Raw genomic sequence first — 21,988 nt, 5'->3', positions numbered from 1 at the left:
GCAATATTTTAAAATTTATACGATGTTTAATAGGGAGCCATTGCAGTGTTGACAGAACTGAGCTAATATGGTCATACTTCCTGGTTCTGGTAAGAACTCGAGCTGCTGCGTTTTGGACCAGCTGTAATTTGTTTATTAAGCGTGCAGGGCAACCACCCAATAGAGCATTACAATAATCTAGCCTTGAGGTCATGAACACATGGACTAATTGTTCCGCATTTGTCAATGAGAGCATATGACGTAATTTAGATATATTTTTAAAATGGAAAAATGCGTTTTTTACAGATACTAGACACGTGACTTTCAAATGAAAGATTGGTATCAAAGAGCACACCCAGGTTCCTAACCGACGACGAAGACTTGACAGAGCAGATAATAATCTTTTATAATTATCATGTTTCAAATTTCTAAATTAAAATTGATTTTAATATTTTCTTTTCTCTTGAACAAACCCACCAGGTTCCAGATGAATCACATTCCAAACTTACATCCAATCAGAAAAAAATAAAAGACTTGTGCCCGGTTTCACAGGCAAGGCTTAAAGGGCTTAGTTCACCCAAAAATAAAAATTCTGCCATCATTTACTCACCATCATGTCGTTCCAAACCCGTAAGACTTTCGTTCATCTTCTGATTACAAATTAAGATCTTTTTGATGAAGTCTGAGAGCTTTCTCCTCCATTGACAGCTATGCAACTAACACTTTGACGCTTCAAAAAGTTCATAAAGAGATCGTAAAACTAATCCATATGAATTGAGCGGTTTAGTCCAAATTTTCTGAAGAGACTATCGCTTTAAATGCTTGAAAATATTTACTTTAGGCTTTTATTCACAAGTTGCTCATCAACTCCTACATCAGTTGTGCTAAACGGAAGCTCAAGCATGTTCACTTGACGTGTGAAAACCAATGAGGTTTGATACTTGCCTTGACAAACACCACTGATCATTTCACACATGCTGCTGCTGGGACTCGGGAGCCGCCCAGAAAAAAAAACAGTCTGACTTTGTTTACCATTGACTAATTTGATGTCTCTGTTAGTTCAGGCATGGATAAGATATACACACAGCACAGGCCATAAACTTGTGAGCCTCAATTTGGGCAGAGACAGGGTATTTAAAGTCCAAAGGTCAAGAACAGCACCTCAGTGTTACCAGCCCTTCAACACCGTTAGCCTTGTAACTAAAATAGCTTGTGCAGTGTTCATTTACAGCCAACTTAAACAGCTTTGTTCTTCACTGCTGTGCGTGTGTTTAAAGGGGTCCTATTATATCCTTTTAAGAAGTCTTGATTTTGTTTTTGGGGTGTACTAGAATATGGTTTCATGCTTGATTGTTCAAAAAACACATTATTTTTCAAATTTTTACATTATTACAGCTCCTTTCGTTTTCGAAGTCCCTCCTTACGACATACGAAATGTGCTGTGATTGGTTAGCTGGAACAGTGTGTTGTGATTCGCATAGCTTAGCGTGTATTCAGGAATTGTCCCGCCCCTACATAACCGCAAGCTCTACTCAGATGCAAATATTAACAAAGGCGTCAATTTCAAACCATTTCAAACCCGATTCAGACCCTGACAATGTTAACGAACAAGAAGATCGTACAGAACCGATTTCAAGCATGGACTTTGCAAGCTCGGATTTCACAGGGCATTTCAGAGTGGTATGTTTTTTTTGTATTTTTCTTATAGAAATCAATGAGGTTCATTCTTGTGTTACACAGCACATCTGTTCGCTGATCGATGTTTAAATGTGAATAAAAGTCTAAATTAAATCTGTTCATCATATAAAGCGATTGAGTCTTCAGAAAATTTGGACTAAGCCGCTCAATTCATATGGATCAGTTTTGCGATTTCTTTATGCATTTTTTTGAAGTGTCAAAGTGTGACGTGAAGTAACAGAGGAGACAATAGCAAGTAAAACTGGTTCTTTATTGAACAATACGAGAAACCAGACTCAGAAGGTGTAGGAAGAAAATAGGAACAGTCTCAGTCAATTGCAGGCAGGTCTCACGATCACTCTCAGCATCAGAGGGAAGAAACTCAGGAACGGATGCGTTGGCAGCGCAGGCTTGCGTGGGCAACTCGAAGATGCACGGTCAGATGAGTGACAGTGAAATCCCAGTGAAGACGTGACGTGAAGACAAACTGCAACGAAGAATCTCCCAAATGAAACACAGGCTGGAGACACGAGGAGTCGAGGAGGAACAGGAACAGAAAGGGAAACATCCACAAACAACGATCTGACAAACACAAGACGCACAAGGTGAGTATAAATAGGCACTGGAAAATGAGAATCACCTGCCGCCCACACACCATATACACACACACACACATAACACAACGCAAGGAAGAGAAGCTACTTAAAAGTCCTAATTTAACTAAGGCCTAATCCTGGCTTAATCTATGCCCTGTTTGTGAAACCAGACCTTGAAGTACAAGACAGTGAGAATATCTTTTATGAGGAAATGAATTGCTTATTACTGATAATCATGTAATTGAATCAGAAACAACGGTATAATGGTCTGTCTTAGAATGGTCTGTTCCTCTATGAATCTTCAAGAAAAAGACTTCTGCTTTGTTGGGAAACAGACTTCTGACCTTAAAAACTGAGGGAGGCCTTCACAGGAAAGAGCCTAGTTGACATTTCAGGACTGCGCTGTCGTCGCGTCCAGGCGCAGGTCCTTCATCAGATCTGGATACTGGCCTGGATCCGGCGCACTGCGGTAAACCTCGGGATAAACAGAGAGACTAATATTAGCGTAGATGCCATTCTTCTTATGATGTAACGAGTACATCAGGATTTATGGGAAGTGTTCCTGATTCCGGCTGACCTAATCTATGCAGCCTAACCTTGAATTATAAAAGTCTATAATGTGTTATGTGTATGCTAGGTCAAAGAGATGTGTTTTTAGTCTAGCTTTGAACTGACAGAGTGTGTCTGCTTACCGGACAATGTTAGGAAGACTGTTCCAAAGTTTTAGTGCTAAATAGGGAAAGGATCTACCACCAGCAGTCGATTTTGATATTCTAGGTATTATCAACTGGACGGAATTTTGAGATCGCAATAGACGTGAAGGACTATAATGCGTTAAGAGCTTGCTCAAGTACTGCGGAGCTAAACCATTTAGTGCTTTGTAAGTAATCAGCAATATTTAAAAAATTTATACGGTGTTTAATAGGGAGCCAGTGCAGTGTTGACAGAACTGAGCTAATATGGACTTCCTGGCTCTGGTAAGAACTCTAGCTGCTGCGTTTTGGACCAGCTGTAATTTGTTTATTAAGCGTGCAGGGCAACCACCCATAATATCATTACAATAATCTAGCCTTGATCTCATGAACACATGGACTAATTGTTCCGCATTTGTCAATGAGAGCATATGACGTAATTTAGATATATTTTTAAGATGGAAAAATGCGGTTTTACAGATACTAGACACGTGACTTTCAAATGAAAGATTGGTATCAAAGAGCACACCCAGGTTCCTAACCAACGATGAAGACTTAACAGAGCAGCCATCAAGTATTAGACAGTATTCTAGATTATGACGTGAGGACGTTTTTTGTCCAATAATTAGAATCTCTGTTTTTTCAGAATTAAGTAGTAGGAAATTACTAGTCATCCAATTTTTTATATCAGCTATTCCGTTAATTTTGTGAATTGGTAAGTTTCGTCTGGGCGTGAAGAAATATAGAGCTGAGTATCATCAGCATAACAGTTAAAACTAGCTTTTGAAGTAAGGGATCGAATATTCAGTAACCCGAGCTTTATCATTTGTTCATCCGTATTATATCTGTGTTTTATTTGTTGAACATAAATTAAATTTTTACCTTTGAATGGGTTTAGGAGTTTTTTGTATGTACTAAATCGGGGAACAGACACAGTCTCTATATGATGATAGCTAGGTGAAAGAGGCTCTATGTGATGGGATTTATCTGACATTGGTGACGTGACACAGCTAGCAGATGGTCGGTTAAGCCAGTCTGTCTGCTTTCTGACCTGAGCCCCAGATTGTCATGTTTGAGCTCTAAGACTATGTGCCATATTACTAGAGAGAAGATCAGCACCATCCCAGGAGGGATGAATACCATCTCTTTTCAACAGGTCAGGTCTGCCCCAAAAACTTTGCCAATTTTCTATGAATTCTATATTATTACGTGGACACCAATCAGACAGCCAGCCATTGCGTGAGGACAATCTACTAACTATCTCATCACTCCAGCAAACAGGAAGGGGGCCAGAGAAAATTACAGTGCCTGACATCGTACTTGCAAGTTCACACACCTCTTTAATGTTAATTTTGGTGATCTCCGACTGGCGGAGTCTAACATCATTAGTGCCGACGTGAATAATAATTTTAGAGAATTTACGATTAGCATTAGCCAGCACTTTTAAATTTGCTCTGATGTCAGGCACTCTGGCTCCCGGCAAACATGTAACTATGGTGGCTGGTGTCTATATTTTCATGTTCCGTGTAATAGAATCGCCAATAACTAGGGCACAATCAACAGGACTTTCACCAGTACTGACCAAGCAAGGACTTTCACGAGTGCGTTTCAGAGTGGTATGTTTTTTTGTATTTTTCTTATAGACATGATGTTATCCACCATTTAATCATATATGTTGGAAAACTATGGTAATTCAAAAAGTAATCGATCACAAAATCATGGATAACACACAGACTGTTTCCAACGACTGGAGCAGATTTTGAACACCGACTGAATACAACTAGTTGCCTCTGACTCGTCGCGTTTGGGCATTATCAGTCGTAAGTATCAAATTACATTCATAATCGACCTTACAGTTGTTAAGTGTGTCCCCTGCTTAAGGGGTGGTGAACAGTCTTACAAAAGCAAGAGCTTACAAAAGCTAAAGTAAACACTACATCAATACTGTATTGTTAGCAAAGATTTAGAATAACACTAGAATAACACAAGACGCGTCACTCGTATTGTTTTGAATGGAAGAAAATGCAATGCTCAATATGGCGAATAAGTCCCGCCTTCTAAATAAGAGCCAATCGGAGATTGGTAAAGTTATCGTGTCACTGCAGCTGCTGTTAGAAGCTCCGGTTTCAATAGAAACAATCAGACGTGCTTCCACTGTGCATGTACATTAGCTTGATCCAGCCTGAAAAATGTTGTTCCCTTTCGAGAGGTCTCTCGTATTGCGTAAGGCTAGCTTCGCTGACCTCCGGAATAGGAAGCAACTCGCCGCCGTCGAAACGCATCTCAGCGGGATAAAGCTACTGAGGACGCCAGCTTCATTTGCCACCTTCAGCACGCTGTGTCGCTGTGCCATCCGGCACACGTATCCTTTTACTGCTTATTCTCATGTGTTCACCGCTGCGTTCACACTCTAAAAGAGTAATATTTTGAAGGCGTTGTTTCAAATGCCTCGCACCACCTGTGCCTCGTGTAGAGGCCCACTCGTCGGTGGAAACCGCCACATTCTGTGCGCTTCCTGCCTGGGCCGCGACCATGCCGAAGCTGCACTCGCTAAGGGCGGCTGCCCTGAATGTGATGCCATGGACCTTACCACTCTGCGGGCTCATCTCGCCTGCTTCGCCGATGACGACCCGATCCCCGCCCCTTTGCTCGAGCCGCGCAAGAAGAAGCGCCGCTCACAAGGGAGACTGAGCGAGCTGAGACGAGCGAGCTCACGCCGGCCCAGTCCCCGCGTGCCTCGGTCTCTCTCCAGCAATCTCCCTCGCCAGTCCTGTTTACACAGGCTGACCAGCGCCCCTCTCTGCGAGCGGTGGACCTTGTGTCGTTCGGGCTTCAGACGAGGAGGAAGAGGAAAAGGATGACAGCCTTTCCCTTGCGGCTTCGGACTGTGATGACTAGGTGGGGTCCGTTTCCAGCCCCCCGCCATCCACACAAGACAGCGTGAGAGCCAACACTGACTCAGAGCTTCTCCGCATGCTCACTAAGGCCGTGGCAGACCTCGGGCTTGACTGGTCTCCACCCAAGCAACCATCACGCAGCAGGATCGACGAGTGGTTCCTACAAGGGCGCCGGCAGACCCCCCAGCAGAGGCCCGCCCCCTTCTTCCCCGAAGTTCACGATGAACTAAATCGTGGAAGGCGCCACACTCGGCTTGCATCAAGCCCTCCTTTTCTTCAGCGCTCTCCAACGCTGACAGCGCTAAAGAGAAAGGCTACGAGGCGAACCCCCCCCCTCGAAGAGGCAGTGGGCGCTCACCTTTGCCCAACTACCGCCTCGGGATGGAAGACTAAGGCTTCACATCCCTCCAAGCCTTGCCGCGCTACATCCTCCCTCGCTGGCTGTGCCGGCGCTCCATTCGATGGCTGTACTACAAGTCTTCCAGGCCAAACTTCTCCATTCCCTGGACGAGTCTGGACCTGAATCAGAGGCTTTCAAGGACTTGCGCAGCGCCACCGACCTGGCCCTGCGAGGTACTAAGTCTACAGCCCAGGCCATCGTCAGGAGCATGGCCAACCTAACGGTGCTCGAGCGGCACCTATGGTTGAACTTAACAGACATGAAAAAGGCAGATAGGGCGGCTTTCCTGGACTCTCCCATCACCACTTCCGGTCTCTTCGGCCCGGCTGTTAAGAGCTTCGCTGAGCGCTACACGGAGGTGCAGAAAGCATCACAGGCGATGCACCACTTCCTCCCCAAGTGCTCCAGCTCGGCTTCGAGTCATCAGAACAGGAGGAAGCCTCCTCCTCAGCAGCCCAAGCCAGCGCCGCCGGTCACCCAGCCCCGCCCAGCGGCTGAAGTCCGCCGCCGCTCCCGCTCTACTTGACGCGCTCCGTTCCCTGAGAGGCGGGGACGCCAACCCAAGATTGCGTTGGAACCCGGACCTCGTAAGCCGTCCTAGCCACGGGGAGAAAAAGAGAGAATTCGAGTCCCACCGAGGCCGGACCGATCTCTCAAAAATCCCTCAGACATTTTCCAGTTCCCTCTCAGGCGGCTGGAAATGCAAAATCCGCAGCAAACGAGCCTGCCGCGAAGCACGCTCGCCTGCAATGAAACGAAATTTTTAGGCGACACAAATAAAACAAGAAAAGAGCTCTTTTTAAAAGACTGTACGCACAGTGTTTGAGACTGTATGCACAGTGTGTGTGGAGGTGCAGACCTTGTGGTGGGCACACCTTCTACATCTGTTAAATTCACAGCCTGTGATGGCGAATTGGTAACTGTGGGGACAGTGCTAGTGTGCAGGTGTGCAAACTTTATAGTGGGCACATGACCTACATATGACACATGGAGAAAAGAGCTCTTTTCTTGTTTTATTTGTGTCACCGTAAAAACGGCTTTTGATTGCGGGCGAGCGTGCTTCGCGGCAGACTCGTCTGCTGCAGATTTTACATTTCCAGCCGCCTGAAAGGGAACTGGAAAATGTCTGAGGGATTTTTGAGAGATCGGTCCGGTCTCGGCAGGACTCGAATTCTCTCTTTTTCTCCCCGTGGCTAGAACGGCTTACGAGGTCCGGGGTCCAACGCAATCTTGGGTCGGGGTCCCCGCCTCTCAGGGAACGAAGCGCGTCTAGCAGAGCGGGAGCGGCGACGGACTTCAGCCGCTGGGCGGGCCTGGGTGACCGGCGGCGCTGGCTTGGGCTGCTGAGGAGGAGGCTTCCTCCTGTTCTGGCGTCTCCAAGCCGAGCTGGAGCGCTTGGGGAGGAAGTGGCGCATCGCCTGTGATGCTTTCTGCAAATCCGTGTAGCGCTCGGAGAAGCTCTTAACACCCGGGCCGAAAAGACCGGAAGTGGAGATGGGAGAGTCCAGGAAAGCCGCCCCATCTGCCTCTTTCATGTCCGTTAAGTTCAACCATAGGTGCCGCTTGAGCACCGTTAGGTTGGCCATGCTCCTGCCGATGGCCTGGGCTGTAAACTTTGTAGCTCGCAGGGCAGGTCGGTGGCGCTGCGCAAGTCCTTGAAAGCCTCAGATTAAGGTCCAGACTCGTCTAGGGAACGGAGAAGTTTGGCCTGGAAGACTTGTAGTACAGCCATCGTATGGAGCGCTGGCACAGCCAGCGAGGGCGGATGTAGCGCGGCAAGGCTTGGAGGGATGTGAAGCCTTAGTCTTCCATCCCGCGGCGGTAGTTGGGCAAAGTTGAGCGCCCACCGCCTCTTCGAGGGGGGGATCGCCTCGTAGCCTTTCTCTTCAGCGCCGTCGACGTTGGAGAGCGCTGAAGAAAAGGAGAGCTTGATGCGAGCCGAGTGTGGCGCCTTCCACGATTTAGTGAGTTCATTGTGAACTTCGGGGAAGAAGGGGGCGGGCCTCTGCTGGGGGGGTCTGCCGGCGCCCTTGCAGGAACCAATCGTCGAGCCTGCTGCGTGATGGTTGCTTGGATGGAGTCGAGCCCGAGGTCTGCCACGGCCTTAGTGAGCACGCGGAGAAGCTCTGAGTCAATGTTGGCTCTCACGCTGTCTTGTGTGGATAGTGGGGGGCCGGAAACGGACCCCACCTAGTCATTGCAGTCCGAAGCCGCAAGGGAAAGGCTGTCATCCTTTTCTTCTTCCTCCTCGTCCGAAGCCCGAACGACACAAGGTCCACCGCTCGCAGAGAGGGGCGCTGGTCGGCCTGTGTAAACAGGACTGGCGAGGCAGATTGCTGGAGAGAGACTGAGGCACGCAGGGACTGGGCCGGCGTGAGCTCGCTTGTCTCAGCTCGCTCAGGCTCCATTCGTGAGCGGCGCTTCTTCTTGCGCGGCTCGAGCTAAGGGGCGGGGATCGGGTTGTCGTCGGCGAAGCAGGCGAGTTGAGCCCGCAGAGTGGTAAGGTCCATGGCATCACATTCAGGGCAGCCGCCCTTAGCGAGTGCAGCTTCGGCATGGTCGCGGCCCAGGCAGGAAGCGCACAGAATGTGGCGGTTTCCACCGACAAGTGGGCCTCTACGCGAGGCGCAGGTGGTGTGAGGCATTTGAAACAATGCCTTCGAAATATTACTCGTTTAGAGTGTGAACGCAGCGGCGAACACACGAGAATAAGTAGTAAAAGGATACGTGCACTGGATGGCACAGCGACACAGCGTGCTGAAGGTGGCGAATGAAGCCGGCGTCTTCAGTAGCTTCACCTGAGAGGCGTTTCGACGGCGGCGAGTTACTTCCTATTCCAGAGGTCAGCGAAGCTAGCCTTACGCAATACTTGTTCCCTCATCTCAGGGAACTGAGGTTACGTTAGTAACCAAGTAGTTTTCTGTCATGATTTGAGCGTTTACAAACAAAATTTATGAGACAGTGGTTGTCAGGTTTCATAGGTGATTTAAGGTTAAGGTATGAAATTTAATCGTAAGCTTGGCGAACAGTTTTGGAGAATTGGATGTTTTCCCATTCAAAAAGATAGGAGCTGAACTTGCATGCCCAAGATGGGTCTCAAAGATGGCCGCCGAGTGAAATGACTTGTCAAGTCAAGTCAAGTCATATACATTTATATAGCGTTTTTAACAATGTAGATTGTTCCAAAGCAGCTTTACATTGATAATAGGAAATTAAAGTAAAGTGTTTTTGGCTTTATAGCAGCTTTAGAATAAAGTTATTGTCCAGCTTAAGTTAGTTTGATTGATTCACTTCCGTCACAACGATCATTAGTTATTAACTTTGGGGCCGCTAACACGACAACGTTTTAACAGAAAACTCTTAAGTTCTTTCAGCGCAAACTTAAAAAAACGCGAACCAGTGAGAATGCCGATGACGTGCACATGCGTATTACGTTCTTTCTGCGCAAACTTCAAAAACGCGAACCAGTGAGAATGCCGATGACGTGCACATGCGTATTACGTTCTTTCTGCGCAAACTTCAAAAACGCGAACCAGTGAGAACGCCGATGATGTGCACATGCGTATTACGTTCTTTCTGCGCAAACTTCAAAAACGCGAACCAGTGAGAACGTTGATGGCGTGCACGTGCGTATTACGAGTTCAGTCTATAGGTATGCGCGTTTTATTATATGTGCGCAGGCGTGTAGTCCTTCCCTACAAATCAACCCTCAACATAGTACTTGTATGGCCTTAAAATTAATAATACAGAATTTTTATCATTTCCATGTAGCCACGCGAACCGGAATTATCCCGACAACGCGTTATCTGTAGATAGGTAAAGGGAGGGGAGGGAGCCTAGTTGACATTTCAGGACTGCGCTGTCGTCGCGTCCAGGCGCAGGTCCTTCATAAGATCTGGATACGGCCTGGATCCGGCGGACTGCGGTAAACCTCGGGATAAACAGAGAGACTAATATTAGCGTAGATGCCATTCTTCTTATGATGTAACGAGTACATCAGGATTTATGGGAAGTGTTCCTGATTCCGGCTGACCTAATCTATGCAGCCTAACATTGAATTATAAAAAGTCTATAATGTGTTATGTGTATGCTAGGTCAAAGAGATGTGTTTTTAGTCTAGCTTTGAACTGACAGAGTGTGTCTGCTTCCCGGACAATGTTAGGAAGCCTGTTCCAAAGTTTTGGTGCTAAATAGGAAAAGGATCTACCACCAGCAGTCGATTTTGATATTCTAGGTATTATCAACTGGCCGGAATTTTGAGATCGCAATAGACGTAAAGGACTATAATCCGTTAAGAGCTTGCTCAAGTACTGCGGAGCTAAACCATTTAGTGCTTTGTAAGTAATCAGCAATATTTTAAAATGTATACGATGTTTAATAGGGAGCCAGTGCAGCGTTGACAGAACTGAGCTAATATGGTCATACTTCCTGGTTCTGGTAAGAAACTCGAGCTGCTGCGTTTTGGACCAGCTGTAATTTGTTTATTAAGCGTGCAGGGCAACCACCCATAATAGCATTACAATAATCTAGCCTTGATGTCATGAACACATGGACTAATTGTTTCGCATTTGTCAATGAGAGCATATGACGTAATTTAGATATATTTTTAAGATGGAAAAATGCGGTTTTACAGATATTAGACACGTGACTTTTAAATGAAAGATTGGTATCAAAGAGCACACCCAGGTTCCTAACCGACGACGAAGACTTGACAGAGCAGCCATCAAGTGTTAGACAGTATTCTAGATTATTACGTGAGGAATTTTTTTGTTCAATAATTAGAATCTCTGTTTTTTCAGAATTAAGTAGTAGAAAAATTACTAGTCATCCAATTTTTTATATCACCTATGCATTCTGTTAATTTTGTGAATTGGTAAGTTTTGTCAGGGGGCGTGAAGAAATATAGAGCTGAGTATCATCAGCATAACAGTGAAAACTAATTCCATGCTTCCTAATGATATCTCCCAAGGGTAGCATGTACAGATTGAAAAGCAACGGTACTGAGCCTTGTGGTACGCCATACTGAACTTGTGATCGATGAGACATCTCTTCATTTACTGCTACAAACCGATAACGGTCAGATTATTATGATTTAAACCATGTTAATGCAATTCCACTAATGCCAACATAATTTTCGAGTCTATTTAAAAGAATGTTGTGGTCAATAGTATCAAATGCAGCACTAAGATCGAGTAACACTAATAGGGAGATACAACCACGATCGGATGATAAGAGCAAATCAATTGTGACTCTGATGAGAGCAGTCTCAGTACTATGGTACGGTCTAAATCCTGACTGGAAATCCTCGCAGATATCATTTCTTTCTAAAAAGGAACATAGTTGTGAGGATACCGCCTTTTCCAGTATCTTTGACAGAAAAGGTAGAATCGAGATCGGCCTGTAATTGACTAATTCTGTACGATCAAGTTGCGTTTTTTTAACAAGCGGTTTAATCATAGCCAGCTTAAAGGTTTTTGGTACGTATCCTAGAGACAAAGACGAATTAATGATATTAAGAAGAGGATCTATGACCTCTGGAAGCATCTTTTTCAATATCTTAGTCGGTATAGGGGCTAACATACATGTTGTCGATTTAGATGATTTAACGAATTCTTCCTCTTCTATAGCAACAAATGAATAAAATGTTTCCTTAGGGAGACTACAATGCACTGCCTGATGTGATACTGTAGTAGACAGTTGCATAGTTATAATTTTCTCCCTGATATTATCAATCTTATAAGTGAAGAAGTTCATAAAGTCATTACTGCTGTGCTACTTGGAAACTTCTGGGCTTGAAGCTTTATTTTTCATTAGTTTAGCCACTGTTTCAAATAAATACCTAGGGTTTTGTTTATTTTCTTCTAATAGGGTTGAAAAATAAGCAGATCTAGCAGCTTTTAAGGCCTCTCTGTATGCAATCGAGGTCTCTTTCCCTGAAAGGCGAAATACCTCTAGTTTTGTTTTATTCCAATTGCGCTCCATTTTTCTGGCTGCTCTCTTAACGGCCAGAGTGTGCTCGTTGTACCACGGCGTTAGACTATTTTCTTTAATCTTCTTTAACGCAACGGAGCAACTGTGTCTGGAAAAGTTATAAGTTTCTGTCGCAATATCGAGTTCTTCTAAGCTATCTGGGATGCTGAGATGATGAAACTGATCAGGAAGATTATTAATAAAGCAATCTTTAGAGGCAGAAGTGATAGGTCTAACATATTTGTAACATGAGGTCCGCTTTGCAGCCTTGGCAAAATGAAGTTTACACGAGACTAGATAATGATCTGAGATGTCATCGCTCTGCTGCAGAATTTCAACGGCATCAACATTGATTCCGTGTGATAATATTAGATCTAGAGAATGATTACGACGATGAGTAGGTCCTGACACATGTTGTCTAACTCCAATAGAGTTAAGAATGTCTTTAAATGCCAATCCCACTGCATCTTTTTCGTTATCTACATGTATATTAAAATCACCAATTAGGACTTTATCTGCAGCCAGTGATAGAAAGTCAGCAAATTCTTTGATAAAGTTTGTATGGTGCCCTGGTGGCCTGTATACAGTAGCCAGCACAAATCTCAAACGTGATTTATCATTTACAAACGTGACTCTTCATCTTCTCTAACACAGCTTAACCAGGCCTCGCCAACTTTTTTGCATATTGCGTGGGGCGGAGATTATTAAATGAGAAACATTATGATTTCATAAGATCTGGAAAAATCGTGTTGTAGTCTGAACGAGCCGTTCGTTGCAGTTCTTGAAAAGTGGACTCTGTAAAATAAAATATAAATATAATATAAAATAATAAAATATAAAATGGAAAAGCACAACAGGACCCCTTTAAAGCTGGCTCCTCATAACCCAATTGAGTGGCTGCGCTGAGTCTTGGCACTTCCACGGCCAGCATCCACTACACTGGACCTCTGGGACTGCCAGTGGGTCTCTTCCAGTTTCCTGCAACACCATCAACAATCCAGATGTCAGGCATGAGGGCAGTGACAGCAACACTGACCTTTATCTGTTAATAAGTTATCATATAAAGCGATTGAGTCTCTTCAGAAAATTTGGACTAAGCCGCTCAATTCATATGGATCAGTTTTGCAATGTCTTTATGAATTTTTTTTAAGTGTCAAATTTGTAGTTGCGTAGCTGTCAGTGGAGGAACAGAAATCTCTCAGATTTTATTAAAAAGATCTTCATTTGTGTTCTGAAGATGAACGAAAGTCTTACGCGTTTGGAACGACACAAGGGTGAGTAATTAATGACAGAATTTTCATTTGTGGATGAAGTAACCCTTTAAATCTAGTTCCAGACTAAACTGAATGTTTGAGCTGTTTTAACTGTTTTAACTGAAAGCAACTTGCACTGGCATATCTTAAAATATGTCCGTGCCATTGTTTTGTCTCAAGATGCACACCAGTAATTTTTTTTTCTTCTAAGGCACATTTATAAAAGCTACTTAAAAGTCCTAATTTAACTAAGGCCTAATCCTGGCTTAATCTAAGCCCTGTTTGTGAAACCAGGCCTTGAGGTATAAGACAGTGAGAACGTCTTTTATGAGGAAATGAAATGCTTATTACTGATAATCATGTAATTGAATCAGAAACAATGGTATAATGGTCTGTCTTAGAATGGTCTGTTCCTCTATGAATCTTCAAGAAAAAGACTTCTGCTTTGTTGGGAAACAGACTTCTGACCTTAAAAACTGAGAGAGGCCTTCACAGGAAAGAGCCTAGTTGACATTTCAGGACTGCGCTGTCGTCGCGTCCAGGCGCAGGTCCTTCATCAGATCTGGATACGGCCTGGATCCGGCGGACTGCGGTAAACCTCGGGATAAACAGAGAGACTAATATTAGCGTAGATGCCATTCTTCTTATGATGTAACGAGTACATCAGGATTTATGGGAAGTGTTCCTGATTCCGGCTGACCTAATCTATGCAGCCTAACATTGAATTATAAAAAGTCTATAATGTGTTATGTGTATGCTAGGTCAAAGAGATGTGTTTTTAGTCTAGCTTTGAACTGACAGAGTGTGTCTGCTTCCCGGACAATGTTAGGAAGCCTGTTCCAAAGTTTTGGTGCTAAATAGGAAAAGGTTCTACCACCAGCAGTCGATTTTGATATTCTAGGTATTATCAACTGGCCGGAATTTTGAGATCGCAATAGACGTGAAGGACTATAATGCGTTAAGAGCTTGCTCAAGTACTGCGGAGCTAAACCATTTAGTGCTTTGTAAGTGATCAGCAATATTTTAAAATGTATACGATGTTTAATAGGGAGCCAGTGTTGACAGAACTGAGCTAATATGGTCATACTTCCTGGTTCTGGTAAGAACTCGAGCTGCTGCGTTTTGGACCAGCTGTAATTTGCTTATTAAGCGTGCAGGGCAACCACCCATAATAGCATTACAATAATCTAGCCTTGATGTCATGAACACATGGACTAATTGTTCCGCATTTGTCAATGAGAGCATATGACGTAATTTAGATATATTTTTAAGATGGAAAAATGCGGTTTTACAGATATTAGACACGTGACTTTCAAATGAAAGATTGGTATCAAAGAGCACACCCAGGTTCCTAACCGACGACGAAGACTTGACAGAGCAGCCATCAAGTGTTAGACAGTATTCTAGATTATTACGTGAGGAATTTTTTTGTTCAATAATCTAGTAGGAAGTAGGAAATAATAGTAGGAAATTACTAGTCATCCAATTTTTTATATCACCTATGCATTCTGTTAATTTTGTGAATTGGTAAGTTTTGTCAGGGCGTGAAGAAATATAGAGCTGAGTATCATCAGCATAACAGTTAAAACTAATTCCATGCTTCCTAATGATATCTCCCAAGGGTAGCATGTACAGATTGAAAAGCAACGGTACTGAGCCTTGTGGTACGCCATACTGAACTTGTGATCGATGAGACATCTCTTCATTTACTGCTACAAACCGATAACGGTCAGATAATTATGATTTAAACCATGTTAATGCAATTCCACTAATGCCAACATAATTTTCGAGTCTATTTAAAAGAATGTTGTGGTCAGTAGTATCAAATGCAGCACTAAGATCGAGTAACACTAATAGAGAGATACAACCACGATCGGATGATAAGAGCAAATCAATTGTGACTCTGATGAGAGCAGTCTCAGTACTATGGTACGGTCTAAATCCTGACTGGAAATCCTCGCAGATATCATTTCTTTCTAAAAAGGAACATAGTTGTGAGGATACCGCCTTTTCCAGTATCTTTGACAGAAAAGGTAGAATCGAGATCGGCCTGTAATTGACTAATTCTGTACGATCAAGTTGCGTTTTTTTAACAAGCGGTTTAATCATAGCCAGCTTAAAGGTTTTTGGTACGTATCCTAGAGACAAAGACGAATTAATGATATTAAGAAGAGGATCTATGACCTCTGGAAGCATCTTTTTCAATATCTTAGTCGGTATAGGGTCTAACATACATGTTGTCGATTTAGATGATTTAACAAATTCTTCCTCTTCTATAGCAACAAATGAATAAAATCTTTCCTTAGGGAGACTACAATGCACTGCCTGATGTGATACTGTAGTAGACAGTTGCATAGTTATAATTTTCTCCCTGATATTATCAATCTTATAAGTGAAGAAGTTCATAAAGTCATTACTGCTGTGCTACTTGGAAACTTCTGGGCTTGAAGCTTTATTTTTCATTAGTTTAGCCACTGTTTCAAATAAATACCTAGGGTTTTGTTTATTTTCTTCTAATAGGGTTGAAAAATAAGCAGATCTAGCAGCTTTTAAGGCCTCTCTGTATGCAATCGAGGTCTCTTTCCATGAAACGCGAAATACCTCTAGTTTTGTTTTCTTCCAGTTGCGCTCCATTTTTCTGGCTGCTCTCTTAACGGCCAGAGTGTGCTCGTTGTACCACGGCGTTAGACTATTTTCTTTAATCTTCTTTAACGCAACGGAGCAACTGTGTCTGGAAAAGTTATAAGTTTCTGTCGCAATATCGAGTTCTTCTAAGCTATCTGGGATGCTGAGATGATGAAACTGATCAGGAAGATTATTAATAAAGCAATCTTTAGAGGCAGAAGTGATAGGTCTAACATATTTGTAACATGAGGTCCGCTTTGCAGCCTTGGCAAAATGAAGTTTACACGAGACTAGATAATGATCTGAGATGTCATCGCTCTGCTGCAGAATTTCAACGGCATCAACATTGATTCCGTGTGATAATATTAGATCTAGAGAATGATTACGACGATGAGTAGGTCCTGACACATGTTGTCTAACTCCAATAGAGTTAAGAATGTCTTTAAATGCCAATCCCACTGCATCTTTTTCGTTATCTACATGTATATTAAAATCACCAATTAGGACTTTATCTGCAGCCAGTGATAGAAAGTCAGCAAATTCTTTGATAAAGTTTGTATGGTGCCCTGGTGGCCTGTATACAGTAGCCAGCACAAATCTCAAACGTGATTTATCATTTACAAACGTGACTCTTCATCTTCTCTAACACAGCTTAGCCAGGCCTCGCCAACTTTTTTGCGTATTGCGTGGGCGGAGATTATTAAATGAGAAACATTATGATTTCATAAGATCTGGAAAAATCGTGTTGTAGTCTGAACGAGCCGTTCGTTGCAGTTCTTGAAAAGTGGACTCTGTAAAATAAAATATAAATATAATATAAAATAATAAAATATAAAATGGAAAAGCACAACAGGACCCCTTTAAAGCTGGCTCCTCATAACCCAATTGAGTGGCTGCGCTGAGTCTTGGCACTTCCACGGCCAGCATCCACTACACTGGACCTCTGGGACTGCCAGTGGGTCTCTTCCAGTTTCCTGCAACACCATCAACAATCCAGATGTCAGGCATGAGGGCAGTGACAGCAACACTGACCTTTATCTGTTAATAAGTTATCATATAAAGCGATTGAGTCTCTTCAGAAAATTTGGACTAAGCCGCTCAATTCATATGGATCAGTTTTGCAATCTCTTTATGAATTTTTTTGAAGTGTCAAATTTGTAGTTGCGTAGCTGTCAGTGGAGGAACAGAAATCTCTCAGATTTTATTAAAAAGATCTTCATTTGTGTTCTGAAGATGAACGAAAGTCTTACGCGTTTGGAACGACACAAGGGTGAGTAATTAATGACAGAATTTTCATTTGTGGATGAAGTAACCCTTTAAATCTAGTTCCAGACTAAACTGAATGTTTGAGCTGTTTTAACTGTTTTAACTGAAAGCAACTTGCACTGGCATATCTTAAAATATGTCCGTGCCATTGTTTTGTCTCAAGATGCACACCAGTAATTTTTTCTAAAATCTTCTAAGGCACATTTATAAAAGCTACTTAAAAGTCCTAATTTAACTAAGGCCTAATCCTGGCTTAATCTAAGCCCTGTTTGTGAAACCAGGCCTTGAGGTATAAGACAGTGAGAACGTCTTTTATGAGGAAATGAAATGCTTATTACTGATAATCATGTAATTGAATCAGAAACAATGGTATAATGGTCTGTCTTAGAATGGTCTGTTCCTCTATGAATCTTCAAGAAAAAGACTTCTGCTTTGTTGGGAAACAGACTTCTGACCTTAAAAACTGAGAGAGGCCTTCACAGGAAAGAGCCTAGTTGACATTTCAGGACTGCGCTGTCGTCGCGTCCAGGCGCAGGTCCTTCATCAGATCTGGATACGGCCTGGATCCGGCGGACTGCGGTAAACCTCGGGATAAACAGAGAGACTAATATTAGCGTAGATGCCATTCTTCTTATGATGTAACGAGTACATCAGGATTTATGGGAAGTGTTCCCGATTCCGGCTGACCTAATCTATGCAGCCTAACATTGAATTATAAAAAGTCTATAATGTGTTATGTGTATGCTAGGTCAAAGAGATGTGTTTTTAGTCTAGCTTTGAACTGACAGAGTGTGTCTGCTTCCCGGACAATGTTAGGAAGCCTGTTCCAAAGTTTTGGTGCTAAATAGGAAAAGGATCTACCACCAGCAGTCGATTTTGATATTCTAGGTATTATCAACTGGCCGGAATTTTGAGATCGCAATAGACGTAAAGGACTATAATGCGTTAAGAGCTTGCTCAAGTACTGCGGAGCTAAACCATTTAGTGCTTTGTAAGTAATCAGCAATATTTTAAAATGTATACGATGTTTAATAGGGAGCCATTGCAGTGTTGACAGAACTGAGCTAATATGGTCATACTTCCTGGTTCTGGTAAGAACTCGAGCTGCTGCGTTTTGGACCAGCTGTAATTTGCTTATTAAGCGTGCAGGGCAACCACCCATAATAGCATTACAATAATCTAGCCTTGATGTCATGAACACATGGACTAATTGTTCCGCATTTGTCAATGAGAGCATATGACGTAATTTAGATATATTTTTAAGATGGAAAAATGCGGTTTTACAGATATTAGACACGTGACTTTCAAATGAAAGATTGGTATCAAAGAGCACACCCAGGTTCCTAACCGACGACGAAGACTTGACAGAGCAGCCATCAAGTGTTAGACAGTATTCTAGATTATTACGTGAGGAATTTTTTTGTTCAATAATCTAGTAGGAAGTAGGAAATAATAGTAGGAAATTACTAGTCATCCAATTTTTTATATCACCTATGCATTCTGTTAATTTTGTGAATTGGTAAGTTTTGTCAGGGCGTGAAGAAATATAGAGCTGAGTATCATCAGCATAACAGTTAAAACTAATTCCATGCTTCCTAATGATATCTCCCAAGGGTAGCATGTACAGATTGAAAAGCAACGGTACTGAGCCTTGTGGTACGCCATACTGAACTTGTGATCGATGAGACATCTCTTCATTTACTGCTACAAACCGATAACGGTCAGATAATTATGATTTAAACCATGTTAATGCAATTCCACTAATGCCAACATAATTTTCGAGTCTATTTAAAAGAATGTTGTGGTCAATAGTATCAAATGCAGCACTAAGATCGAGTAACACTAATAGGGAGATACAACCACGATCGGATGATAAGAGCAAATCAATTGTGACTCTGATGAGAGCAGTCTCAGTACTATGGTACGGTCTAAATCCTGACTGGAAATCCTCGCAGATATCATTTCTTTCTAAAAAGGAACATAGTTGTGAGGATACCGCCTTTTCCAGTATCTTTGACAGAAAAGGTAGAATCGAGATCGGCCTGTAATTGACTAATTCTGTACGATCAAGTTGCGTTTTTTTAACAAGCGGTTTAATCATAGCCAGCTTAAAGGTTTTTGGTACGTATCCTAGAGACAAAGACGAATTAATGATATTAAGAAGAGGATCTATGACCTCTGGAAGCATCTTTTTCAATATCTTAGTCGGTATAGGGGCTAACATACATGTTGTCGATTTAGATGATTTAACGAATTCTTCCTCTTCTATAGCAACAAATGAATAAAATGTTTCCTTAGGGAGACTACAATGCACTGCCTGATGTGATACTGTAGTAGACAGTTGCATAGTTATAATTTTCTCCCTGATATTATCAATCTTATAAGTGAAGAAGTTCATAAAGTCATTACTGCTGTGCTACTTGGAAACTTCTGGGCTTGAAGCTTTATTTTTCATTAGTTTAGCCACTGTTTCAAATAAATACCTAGGGTTTTGTTTATTTTCTTCTAATAGGGTTGAAAAATAAGCAGATCTAGCAGCTTTTAAGGCCTCTCTGTATGCAATCGAGGTCTCTTTCCATGAAAGGCGAAATACCTCTAGTTTTGTTTTCTTCCAATTGCGCTCCATTTTTCTGGCTGCTCTCTTAACGGCCAGAGTGTGCTCATTGTACCACGGCGTTGGAATATTTTCTTTAATCTTCTTTAACGCAACGGAGCAACTGTGTCTGGAAAAGAGAGAGTTAAAAGTTTCTGTCGCAATATCGAGTTCTTCTAAGCTATCTGGGATGCTGAGATGATGAAACTGATCAGGAAGATTATTAATAAAGCAATCTTTAGTGGCAGAAGTGATAGGTCTAACATATTTGTAACAAGAGGTCCGCTTTGCAGGCTTGGCTAAATGAAGTTTACACGAGACTAGATAATGATCTGAGATGTCTTCGCTCTGCTGCAGAATTTCAACGGCATCAACATTGATTCCGTGTGATAATATTAGATCTAGAGAATGATTACGACGATGAGTAGGTCCTGACACATGTTGTCTAACTCCAATAGAGTTAAGAATGTCTTTAAATGCCAATCCCACTGCATCTTCTATAATGCGTTAAGAGCTTGCTCAAGTACTGCGGAGCTAAACCATTAAGTGCTTTGTAAGTAATCAGCAATATTTTAAAATGTATACAATGTTTAATAGGGAGCCAGTGCAGCGTTGACAGAACTGAGCTAATATGGTCATACTTCCTGGCTCTGGTAAGAACTCGAGCTGCTGTGTTTTGGACCAGCTGTAATTTGCTTATTAAGCGTGCAGGGCAACCACCCATAATAGCATTACAATAATCTAGCCTTGATGTCATGAACACATGGACTAATTGTTCCGCATTTGTCAATGAGAGCATATGACGTAATTTAGATATATTTTTAAGATGGAAAAATGCGGTTTTACAGATATTAGACACGTGACTTTTAAATGAAAGATTGGTATCAAAGAGCACACCCAGGTTCCTAACCGACAACGAAGACTTGACAGAGCAGCCATCAAGTGTTAGACAGTATTCTAGATTATTACGTGAGGAATTTTTTTGTTCAATAATTAGAATCTCTGTTTTTTCAAAATTAAGTAGTAGGAAATTACTAGTCATCCAATTTTTTATATCACCTATGCATTCTGTTAATTTTGTGAATTGGTAAGTTTTGTCAGGGCGTGAAGAAATATAGAGCTGAGTAGCATAACAGTGAAAACTAATTCCATGCTTCCTAATGATATCTCCCAAGGGTAGCATGTACAGAGTGAAAAGCAACGGTACTGAGCCTTGTGGTACGCCATACTGAACTTGTGATCGATGAGACATCTCTTCATTTACTGCTACAAACCGATAACGGTCAGATAATTATGATTTAAACCATGTTAATGCAATTCCATTAATGCCAACATAATTTTCGAGTCTATTTAAAAGAATGTTGTGGTCAATAGTATCAAATGCAGCACTAAGATCGAGTAACACTAATAGAGAGATACAACCACGATCGGATGATAAGAGCAAATCAATTGTGACTCTGATGAGAGCAGTCTCAGTACTATGGTACGGTCTAAATCCTGACTGGAAATCCTTGCAGATATCATTTCTTTCTAAAAAGGAACATAGTTGTGAGGATACCGCCTTTTCCAGTATCTTTGACAGAAAAGGTAGAATCGAGATCGGCCTGTAATTGACTAATTCTGTACGATCAAGTTGCGTTTTTTTAACAAGCGGTTTAATCATAGCCAGCTTAAAGGTTTTTGGTACGTATCCTAGAGACAAAGACGAATTAATGATATTAAGAAGAGGATCTATGACCTCTGGAAGCATCTCATTCAGTAGCTTAGTCGGTATAGGGTCTAACATACATGTTGTCGATTAAGATCAGGGATGGGCAACTTCGGTCCTGGAGGGCCACTGTCCTACAGAGTTTAGCTTCAACCCTAATCAAACACACCTGAACGAGCTAATCAAGGTCCTCAGGATTACTAGAAAATTACAGGCAGGTGATTTTTTCAGGGTTGGAGCTAAACTCTGTAGGACAGTGGCCCTCCAGGACCGAAGTTGCCCATCCCTGATTTAGATGATTTAACGAATTCTTCCTCTTCTATAGCAACAAA

At 42.4% G+C, this 21,988-nt stretch overlaps 1 long non-coding RNA gene across 1 annotated transcript; it reads right to left on the bottom strand.

The window, feature by feature from the left end:
- Positions 1-1,908: 1,908 nt before the first annotated feature.
- Positions 1,909-5,103, bottom strand: LOC311091511. Its single transcript, XR_014608109.1, has 2 exons — positions 2,597-5,103; positions 1,909-2,238 (listed from the first exon to the last, which is right to left on the bottom strand). It is a non-coding gene; the product is annotated as an uncharacterized lncRNA (long non-coding RNA).
- Between the last annotated feature and the right edge of the window lie 16,885 nt (positions 5,104-21,988).

Source organism: Abramis brama, assembly GCF_963993115.1.
Source record: "Abramis brama genome assembly, chromosome: 10".
Classification (NCBI taxonomy): domain Eukaryota; kingdom Metazoa; phylum Chordata; class Actinopteri; order Cypriniformes; family Leuciscidae; genus Abramis; species Abramis brama.
Note: the sequence above shows the minus strand (reverse complement) of the source record. Positions and strands in the feature narration are given on the sequence as shown.